This window comes from Schistocerca serialis, chromosome 6 (genome assembly GCF_023864345.2).
Source record: "Schistocerca serialis cubense isolate TAMUIC-IGC-003099 chromosome 6, iqSchSeri2.2, whole genome shotgun sequence".
NCBI lineage: Eukaryota > Metazoa > Arthropoda > Insecta > Orthoptera > Acrididae > Schistocerca > Schistocerca serialis.
Window position 1 is genome coordinate 142,608,794 of NC_064643.1, and position 10,391 is coordinate 142,619,184.

The following is a 10,391-nucleotide window of genomic DNA, read 5'->3' on the forward strand; positions in this document are numbered from 1 at the left end:
CGCACCGTTTTCGCCCGCTAAAGGACTCTCCACAACAACCGCCCGCACAAGAGCTGGTGACAAAAAGTGTCTAGTGTTGTCATTCCCTTGCCGTCAGACAATCGAATGTCAAGACTACTACCCGGAACTGTGGTGTTGCACGGGAAGTGAGTAACTGCTCCGGAAAAAAACTGTCAGTGACAGACGTATTTTTATTTGGACATTCTGGCGATCCTCAAACCACACCAGGAAAACTAATAAATTGTATTGAAAGAGACGGAATACTTCAGCCAATATTATGTAGTGGTACCAGCTTTTATTGTAATTGTAGGTTACAGTTTACAAAGCATTTTGCAGCTGTAGGAGATAACTTGTATCACATACTTGCCCTCAATTCTGATTCGCCGGTCTTTTTTTCTTTTTTTTTAGACGTGACTACCCTTGGTATGTTGTATTATCCAGTCCAATCCATTCTTGGTTGGCTAAAACACGAGAACAACGTGACCAAGCTGTTGATGAGATATTAAGGTGACTTTCTTATGAATGCCTGGAAAAATATCAACAGCCCCCGCATAGTTTACTCGGCTCCAACAAAAACGTGAACACTAGTTGATTGAAAATTGTAGGACAATAGAGTTGTTGCTTGCTGAATAATATAATATACAATTAATCACATGAGTTCTCACACTGAGTTTATTAGATCAGTAAATTGCATTTTTATTTGCCGCTCTTAGAAGGTTGAAACTTCAAGTACCCGATAACAACACGCCTATCTAAATAGTAGACCGCAATCACGTCTTTCCAGCCACAAATTTTTATTCTAGAAATATTTACAACCATGCGTGAGCGCGCCTATTAGACGGAGATGAGTTCCAGTCTTTCCACCAGGAAGGAGGTACGCGGCTCGAGTTGTCTGTAGTTCAACCATGCGTAGACGGTCAATACCGCGGTTCGATCGCGTCCGCATTGTTATTCTGTGCCAGGAAGGGCTCTCAACAAGGGAAGTGTCCAGGCGTCTCGGAGTGAACCAAAGCTATGCTGTTCGGACATGGAGGAGATACAGAGAGACAGGAACTGTCGATGGCATGCCTCACTCAGGCCGCGCTAGGGCTACTACTGCAGTGGATGACCGGCTCGGAGGAACCCTGACAACAACGCCACCATGTTGAATAATGCTTTTCGTGCAGCCACAGGACGTCGTGTCGCGACTCAAACTGTGCGCAATAGGCTGTATGATGCGTAGCTTCACTCCCGACGTCCATGGCGAGGTCCATCTGTGCAACCATGACACCATGCAGCGCGGAACAGCTGGGCTCAACAATGTGCCGCATGGCCCGCTCAGGATTGGCATCACGTCCTCTTCGCCGACGAGTGTCGCCTATGCCCTCAACCAGACAATCGTCGAAGACGTGTCTGGAGGCAACCCGGTCAGGCTGAACGCCTTAGACAGACTGTCCAGCGAGTGCAGCGATGTGGGGGTTCGGTGCTGTTTTGGGGTGGCATTATGTGGAGCCGACGTACGCCGCTGGTGGTCATGGAAGGCGCCGTAACGGCTGTACAATACGTGAATGATCTCCTCCGACCGATAGTGCAACCATATCGGCAGCATACTGGCGAGGCATTAATTTGGTCATCAGCCAATCGAGGCCATTTGCTATATTATTTTAATACTTCCCACTGCTTCTTCCTTTTAGTGTACGTTTTCCCCTTTTTGTTAACTTCTTTCGGTTTCTTCTTTAGCGTCGTTCCGAGTTAGTTTTACGCCTTTTACTTTCCTTGACTCCTTTTGGGCACGTTTTTAACCCGAGACCTGTGTGAATGTGGAGAAAGGACTGATCACCCCGCATTCTGGCCTCTTCAGTCACAACCCAACCAACCAACCAACCAACCAACCTACCTACCTACCTTCATGAGCCCACCCGAATAGTAAACGGTTGTGAAAACACACTTGATCTCTTAGTAACAAATAATACTAAACATCGATTGAAGACAAAATATCGAGAATATGAAGCGGATTCACAGGCTTGTTACCACAAGCACATGGTAGTGAACTGGTCCTAATCTGTACAGGATTCTCTCGTAGCCCGGCAGAGATACCCTTAGCAATTCTCCACGCACTGTGAACGCAGCCGGTCCATCGCTGAGAGTTAGTGGGCGCTTCCAGCAGCGGGCTGTAACTAAGTGTGGCGGCCCTGCGGCTGTATTTTCGGGACGACTGGCGGCAGAAAGTCGCGGCCGTGTTACTGAATTACGTACATCCCGGCCGCGGCGACATCAAAGGCGAGAATTAGCTGGGTGACTAGCCGCTAGCTCTGCGCCCGTGTTTACGTATTTACCCAATTACAGCCGTAAGTACGTTCCGCCGGCGCCGTTTCATAAATAAATAGTATGCTAATAAGGCCCGCGGCGGGGCGCCTCGTTATGGAGCCGGCCTTGTTCGCCGCTGCCCCGCGGGTACCGCCGGAAATTTGGCTTTCGGTGTCCACCGGCAAGCGCGCCGAATACCGTGGGCCAGTCTGCCCCAATTTATTCGTTGCCGCTGTTACACGTTCACCTTCTGCATTCGAGGCTGCAGTCTCTCTGCTACGAAGTAAAACGCTGACTAAAATCAGTATATCCGTCAAAGCGCGGAAGACAAAATGCTTGAGTGCGGCAGTGTTCCACAGGGATGTGGCCAGGTTCGAATGCCAGTGATGAGAAACTTCTCGTTACCTTTAACTGGCGATCCGAGGTGCAGAGGCAACAGCGTATGGTATTCATACAGTGAAGAGTCAATGCCGTTTAGTAATCTTTAAACAAATCTGGTGCAAGAAAAAACCTGTCAAGTAAGCTCCGAGGTTTCCGTACAAACTTAATTCCGTATATACACTGAAGATCCAAAGAAATTGGTATACCTACCTAATACCGTGTAGGGACCCCAGCGAGCACGGAAAAGTGCCGCACACGGCGTGGAATGGACTCGAGTAATGTCGGAAATAGTGTTGGAGGGAATTGCCACCATGAATCCCGCAGGGCTTTCCAGAAATCGGTAAGAATGCGACGGGCTGAAGATCTCTTCTGAACTGCACGTTGCAAGGCATCTCAGATATGGTCAATAATGTTTTATGGCCAGCGGAAGTGTTTAAACTCATAAGAGCGTTCCTGGACCAATTCGGGATGTGTGGGGTGTCACATTGTCCTGCTGGAGTTTCCCAAGTCCGTCGATTACAGAGCCTCAACCAGCTTGAACAGTTCCCTGCTGACATGCAAGGTCCACGATTCATGAGGTTGTCTCCATACACGTACACGTCCGTCCGCTCGATAGAATTAGAAACGAGACCCGGCCGACCATTCTACATGTTTCATCAACCGTCCAGTGTCAGTGTTGACGGGTCCAGGCAAGGCGTAAAGCTTTTTGTCGTGCAGTCATCAAGGGAACACGAGTGGACCTCCGGATCCGAAAGCCCATATCGATGATTTTTTGTTGAATGGATTGCACTCTGACATTTTTTGATGGCCCAGCATTGCAATCTGCAGAAATTTGCGGAAGGGTAGCACTTGTGTCACGCTGAACGATTTTTAGTCGTCGTTGGTCCCCCCCCCCCCCCCCCCCCCCCCGTTCATGCAGCGATGTCGGAGATTTGATGTTTTGCCAGATTCATTGTATTAACGGTACACGCGTGAAATTGTTGTACGGAAAAACCTCCACTTCACCGCTACTTCCGAGATGCTGTGTCCCATCGCTTGGGTGGCGACTGTAACACCACTTTCAAACTCACTTAAATCTTGATAACCTGCCAATGTAGCAGCAGTAACCGATTTAAGAACTGTGCCAGACTGTTGCCTTATATAGGCGCTGCCAACAGCATCGCCGTATTCTACCTGTTTACATCTCTCTGTATTTGAATACGCATGCCTATACCAGTTCCTTTGGCGCTTCAGTGTATGAAATGTAGTGCGAAAGTTTTGCCTATGTCGTCAATTCTTTTAATCTTACAAGACCTATGGTGATTGTTGCGTGACGAACCTCATCAAATGAGCTTCTAAGAACACCTACTCGGTTTCTACTGTCTGGGAAACCCACCGACCAGCTCGCATTGGTTATTACATTCACCTGTTGTCCGTAAGGTACAGTGGAATGAAAACCGAACACCACCCACAGCGTGACCGCGGAATGGTTCCATGCAAAAGTAATTACCACACGCGTTAAGACATTGCTCCCACTGGCAGACGATACGATCAGTTCCTAGTTCTCAGAAAGCTGTCGGCCGCTGACGGACCTGCAAACGCACTCAATTCTGCAGTTCCTGCCCACGTATGTCCTGATTCAGCTTGCCAAAGATGTGAAAATCACACCGGGTAAGATGGAGGATGTGTTACGATGTTGCAGTGTGCCGGCTGCGGTGGCCGAGCGGTTTTAGGCGCTTCAGTCCGGAACCGCGCGACTGCTACGGTCGCAGGTTCGAATCCTGCCTTGGGCATGGATGTGTGTGAGGTCCTTAGGTTAGTTAGGTTTAAGTAGTTCTAAGTTTTAGGGGACTGACGACTTCAGATGTTAAGTCCCATAGTGCTCAGGGCCATTTGAACCTTTTTTTGTTGCAGTGTCTCCCATACAAATCGTCCGGTGGGATGATCCCGGCCGACAGTATTCCTGGGCATTTTGACGTTATGGTGCGTTTCAGTTTGTGCAAAGTGTCCTCATAGCACTGATGGTGGCTCCACGCTCGAAGACTTCAACAATCAGAGGATGCATCCTGTTGAATGATATTGCTCGCACCCATACTGCCAATTGGGCGAAGGTTACGCTTTGGAGACTTGATTGGGAACCACTGCAACATTCCCCGTACTGCCTGGATATTTGACCATGTGATTTTCACATCTTTAGCGACTTGGAAAAAGACATGCATGGACCCGGTTTTATTGGAACGAGGAAATGCTAGAGTGGATGCAGTTGCGGGTACGTCAGCGGTCTATTTCGTTTTACGAATCCGGAATTGATCGTCCCTTATCTCAGTAGGATAAATGTCTTAACGACATTTTTTGTCTGTAACCATTCGATGGTCCAATTATGGCGACTGCTTGTTTTTCATTTGACTACTCTTTATACAAAAAACAGTGAAAGGTTCCAAGCTACTGCGAAAAACTCTTGTACATGGTAACGTCCTGGGAACGAAACGAAAAACGGAAAGGAGTATTGAAACTAACTGGGTTCACCTGACCGTGTGTTTCGTGCTTCTGAAGCTACGTGTTCAACCGGAAGCGCTGGAATGAGCCAAGCATGCCGTACGGAAACTCGAGACTTGGCTGCGTATCCTCCCCATTTTCGGCGGCGGCAAGACAACGCTGGCTTCTGTGAGCCGTGAACGCACGCTGCGCTGTTCCCCCGCTGTTAAGACGCTGGTGAGAGCAGCTGCCAACAGGCTTACAGGGAGGGCGGAAACTGCTGCCACCAGCCACTACCGAGTGCGGCGCACCGATACCATGAATAACTCTAACAAAATGCTTTAGATATAGATTCTGGCAAAATAGGCCTCAATTTAAATAACGTAAAAATCAAAGGTTGCAGTACAAGACATGTAACAGAGTTATTAAGTGACGTAATAAATAATTTGCTTTGAGTGATTGTACCTGGAACGGTTCTGTTCCATACTCTTCTTTATTCCCTTCTGAAACATGAATTTCACATACCGACCCAGTGGGGAATAACTATCTTACTAATAATTTCGGAAAAAGCTCTCTCACGTTAAGAACGCTCGGGCCGCTATGCAGCTTAGAGTTCCAGGGAATGCGTTACAGGCGTAAAAAATGATCGGAAAGGGCACGGAACTCAAAATACGCTAATGTCTCTCAGAAACAAGAAAATTTGAACATCGCTCAGTCTTTGCCTTGATTCGTTCATCACGATCATTTTCTATGTTCGTGTGCTAGAGACAGCTATGGAAATAGTTATTTCTTTTTTTCCTGAAACTTGTTGGAAAATTACTAGAACAAAGCGCATTTTCTCTAATATTATTTAAGAAATATACACTGCTCAAAAGAATTAGGAGAATGTGATTTCGCACATCTGTCCTACTCCACTGAGCAATGATTGAGGAGTGGATATGTTTCCAAATTATACGTTTATCTTTCACAAATCAGCCAACGGCCTTTCCTCAGTGGTAACACCGGTTCCCGTGAGATCACCGAAGTTAATCACTGTCGGGATGGGCTAGCACTTGGATGGGTGACCACCCGGTCTGCCGAGCGCTGTTGGCAAGCGGAATGCACTCAGCCTTGTGAGGCAATTTGAGGAGCTACTTGACTGAGAAGTAGCGGCTCCGGTCTCGGCAAATGACATACGGTCAGGAGAGCGGCGTGCTGACCACATGCCCCTCCATATTCGCATCCAGTGACGCTTGTGGGTTGACACCGCGGCCGGTCGGTACCTTTGGGCCTTCATGGCCTGTTCGGGAGGAGTTTTTACAGATCAGGTACACAGTACTCGATCGTTTACATAAAAACTGAAATGTTCAGCAGAAGTCGAAAACAAAGTGGGAACAATCATTCATCCCGTAATCCTTGGTGCTTTTCATTAGATTTTGAGAGCTCCAGTAACGTGTATGCCTTGCGTGAGCCTTTAGCAGTGGCTGTTACCTATGAGACAAGGTGCGCATTAGTCTACGGAGGACGCCTTGGGGTATCCGTTCCCATTCATCGAGACTCCATAAGAGTTCTTGGAGTGTCTGTGATACAACAGTTGTAGATCACATTCCACATGTGCACGATGTAGTTCAGGTCCGGACTCACCGCCGATCTTGCATACACGTCCAAGCTTCGCACGCCATCCTCGCTGACGCTCACCACATGGACTTTAGCATTAGGAGGACTTCCGGCCCACCACCGTGTGCAGCAGCCACCACACTGTCCAAAAGTATCCGTTCGATGTACCGCCTTGCGCTAAGGCGACCGTGGACAATAAGATCCGTATGGCTGTCAACACTGTTGCCTCCGCACACCATCATAGAATCTAGGAAATCTGTCGATTTCCTGGCCAACATTTGCCAGGCACTGCCTACCGCGACGTCTCCACGCACGGACACGGACATCCTCTTAGTCAGAGGATATCTGGACTTGTCTGTGAATAACATGTTTCGCCAGCGACGAAGTTGCCAGGTGCCATGGCAACGACAGAACTGAAGGCGAGCTACAAGACGACGTGGTTTCAAGCGGAGTGCGCAAAGAGGACGTTTGGAACGTTGGGAACTTTCTCGTAACCTATTCATTACAATCTGATCGGACGCAGCGGCTCCAGCGATCGTTCTGAGATCGTCTTCCAGTGCCCTGGAGGTATCCGTGCGACGCCGCAACGCAGAGGTGACCAGATATTGGTCTTCAAGTAGGGTTGTTATACGTCGGCGAATTTGTCCAACACTCCTTGTGTACTGACCTCTCTTCCTGTAGCGTGTGCACTACCTATGGATGACACATGGAGAGGCATTGGCATCTACAGTAACACAACCAACAGTTCATCCTTTTTCAATAACACAGACCGCCCTTGCAATTTACACTGTATTAAGACGTCGCATTGCACGTGCTTGGTTGAATACAACGTCCACAAATGAGAAGCGTCATCGGTGTACCTCACTAGATAACACTGCAGTACTTGCACTCACTTACCTCTGAGGATTCACCTGACACCGTAATGCGTAATACAGCCAATAGATGACGAATGATTTTAATTGTTGCCTACATTGAAAGCGAATCTCAGGCCATGCAATAAGACTACAGGTACCTCCTTACATCAAAATAGGTTTAACATACCGGACGTTAATACACGTGTTCCTCTGATTATTCTGAACATTGTAGATTACACTACCGGAAAAAAAAATTGGAGCACGTAGAAAGACGACGTCAATTTTGATATGATGACGGCATATCCTACCTGGGAATAGTAGCTGTACTGATAGTTGTTTCGGCATAGTCCGCCAACGGTAGTGGCATAGCTACCAGAGCACGATGTAGGTTTAGCTTTAATAGGGAATGCTCACAGCCAGAAGGCTCAGTGTGGTCATTGTAGATTACACTACCGGAAAAAAAATTGGAGCTCGTAGAAAGACGACGTCAATTTTGATATGATGACGGCATATCCTACCTGGGAATAGTAGCTGTACTGATAGTTGTTTCGGCATCGTCCGTCAACAGTAGTGGCATAGCTACCAGAGCACGATGTAGGTTTAGCTTTAATAGGGAATGCTCACAGCCAGAAGGGTCAGTGTGGTGCAGACGTGTGAAGCAAACAGGCATGCATGCCACAGCGACTCGCCCGTGGTTTCTACAACCAACTGAGTGAGTTTGAAAGGGGTCAAATTGTGGCCTTCCGAGTGACGGCATGGTCCTTTCGGAGAATTGCCACACAAGTTGGGCGTGCAGCGTCAGTTGTGCAAGGATGCTGGTATCAGTAATCACGTGAACACCCGTGGATGGGGTTCTGGACGTCAACGCAGCGCAGACGGCCGCCGGGATCGTTGTATTCTAAGGGCAACAGTGATATATCGTACTGCCACCACAGCACAGATAAGAGGGCTTGTTAACCGGGACGTGTCAGCATGCAATGTTGCGAACCGGTATTAGCAGTGGGACTGCAGGCACGCACATCTCTAGCCAGTCTTCCACTAGCCTCACAGCGTCAACCTGCATGGCTAGACTGGTGCCGTCAAAGGGTCACTTGGAAGATGGAATGGCACGTGAGGTAGACCTGTTGAGCGCTGTCTCGTAGTGTGCATTAGCCCAAGACACACTGACCCCACACGAAACCTCGTGGTCTGGGGTGCGATAATCTACAGATCTTGTTCACCTTTGTGTTTCTGGAGTGGACGCTAACCAGCGCGTGATACATGCAGAATGTTGTTAGACCCCTTCTTTTTCCGTTCTTCCAACAGGAAAGTGATGTATTGTTCCAGTAGGATAATGCTCGGCCACACTTCCCGTGAAACATAAGGTTTTCTGCAAGACGTGCAGCAACTTCCTTGGCGAGCACAGGCTCTGAACTTGCCTCGAATCGATCAAGCGTGGAATATGCTGGGACGAGAGGTGACTCGTGCGACTCGTCAACCAACAACTCCTAGAGCACTACGTGAACAGGTCGCGCATGCGTGGCGTGACGTACCGCAGGATAGTATTTCACATACGTACGATCGACTGGATGCCAGAGTCAGCAGCTGCACTGCCACCTGTGGAGGCTACACCACACTCTAACATGGATCTTTCAGCGTGGGTCGCTACCTGGTATTTTACAACAGCTTCTGCTATTGTATTGTACGCGTAATCAGTTCATGTACTCCATATACACACTTGCAACAATAAATCTAGACTGAGTTGGAATAATCAAAAAGGGTGTACTACATTTTTTTCTGTTTGTTTTTCTTTTGGCAATGTATGTTCTCAGCAGTACATCGTTTCCTTTACGGAATAAACAGACGTGAAAGCGATACGATTATTTACACTACTGGCCATTAAAATTGATACACGAAGACGAAATGCAGATGATAAACGAGTATTCATTGGACAAATATATCATACTAGATCTGACACGTGATTACATTTTCACGCAATTTAGGTGCATAGATCCTGAGAAGTCAGTACACAGAACAACTACCTATGGCCGTAATAACGGCCTTGATACGCCTGGGCATTGAGTCAAACAGAGCTTGGATGGCGTGTACAGGTGCAACTGCCCATGCAGCTTCAATATGATACCACAGTTCATCAAGAGTAGTGACTGGCGTATTGTGACGAGCCACTTGCTCGGCCACCATTGACCAGACGTTTTCAATTGGTGAGACATCTGGAGAATGTGCTGGCCAGGGCAGCAGTAGAACATTTTCTGTATCCACAAAGGCCCGTACAGGACCTGCAACATGCGGTCGTGCATTATCCAGCAGAAATGTAGGGTTTCGCAGGGATCGAATGAAGGGTAGAGTCACGGGTCGTAACACATCTGAAATGTAACGTCAACAGTTCAACGTGCAGTCAATGCGACCAAGAAGTGACCGAGACGTGTAACCAATGGCAGCCCATACCAACACACGCCAGTATGGCGATGACGAACACGCTTCCAATGTGCGTCCACCACGATGTCGCCAAACACCGATGCAATCATCATGATGCTGTAAACAGAACCTAGACTCATCCGAAAAAATGACGTTTCTTCATTCGTGCACCCAGGTTCGTCGTTGAGTACACCATCGCAGGCGCTCCTGTCTGTGATGCAGCGTCAAGGGTAACCGCAGCCATTGTCTCCGAGCTGATTGTCCATGCTACTGCAAACTTCGTCGAACTATTCGTGCAGATGGTTGTTGTCTTGCAAACGGCCCCATCTGTTGACTCAGGGATCGAGACGTGGCTGCACGATCCGTTACAGCCATGCGGATAAGATGCCTCTCATTTCGACTGCT

At 48.2% G+C, this 10,391-nt stretch overlaps 1 pseudogene; it reads left to right on the forward strand.

Annotated features, from left to right (window-relative positions):
• Positions 1-6,095: 6,095 nt before the first annotated feature.
• LOC126485649 (5S ribosomal RNA) lies at positions 6,096-6,213 on the forward strand (annotated as a pseudogene).
• The last annotated feature ends 4,178 nt before the right edge of the window (positions 6,214-10,391 follow it).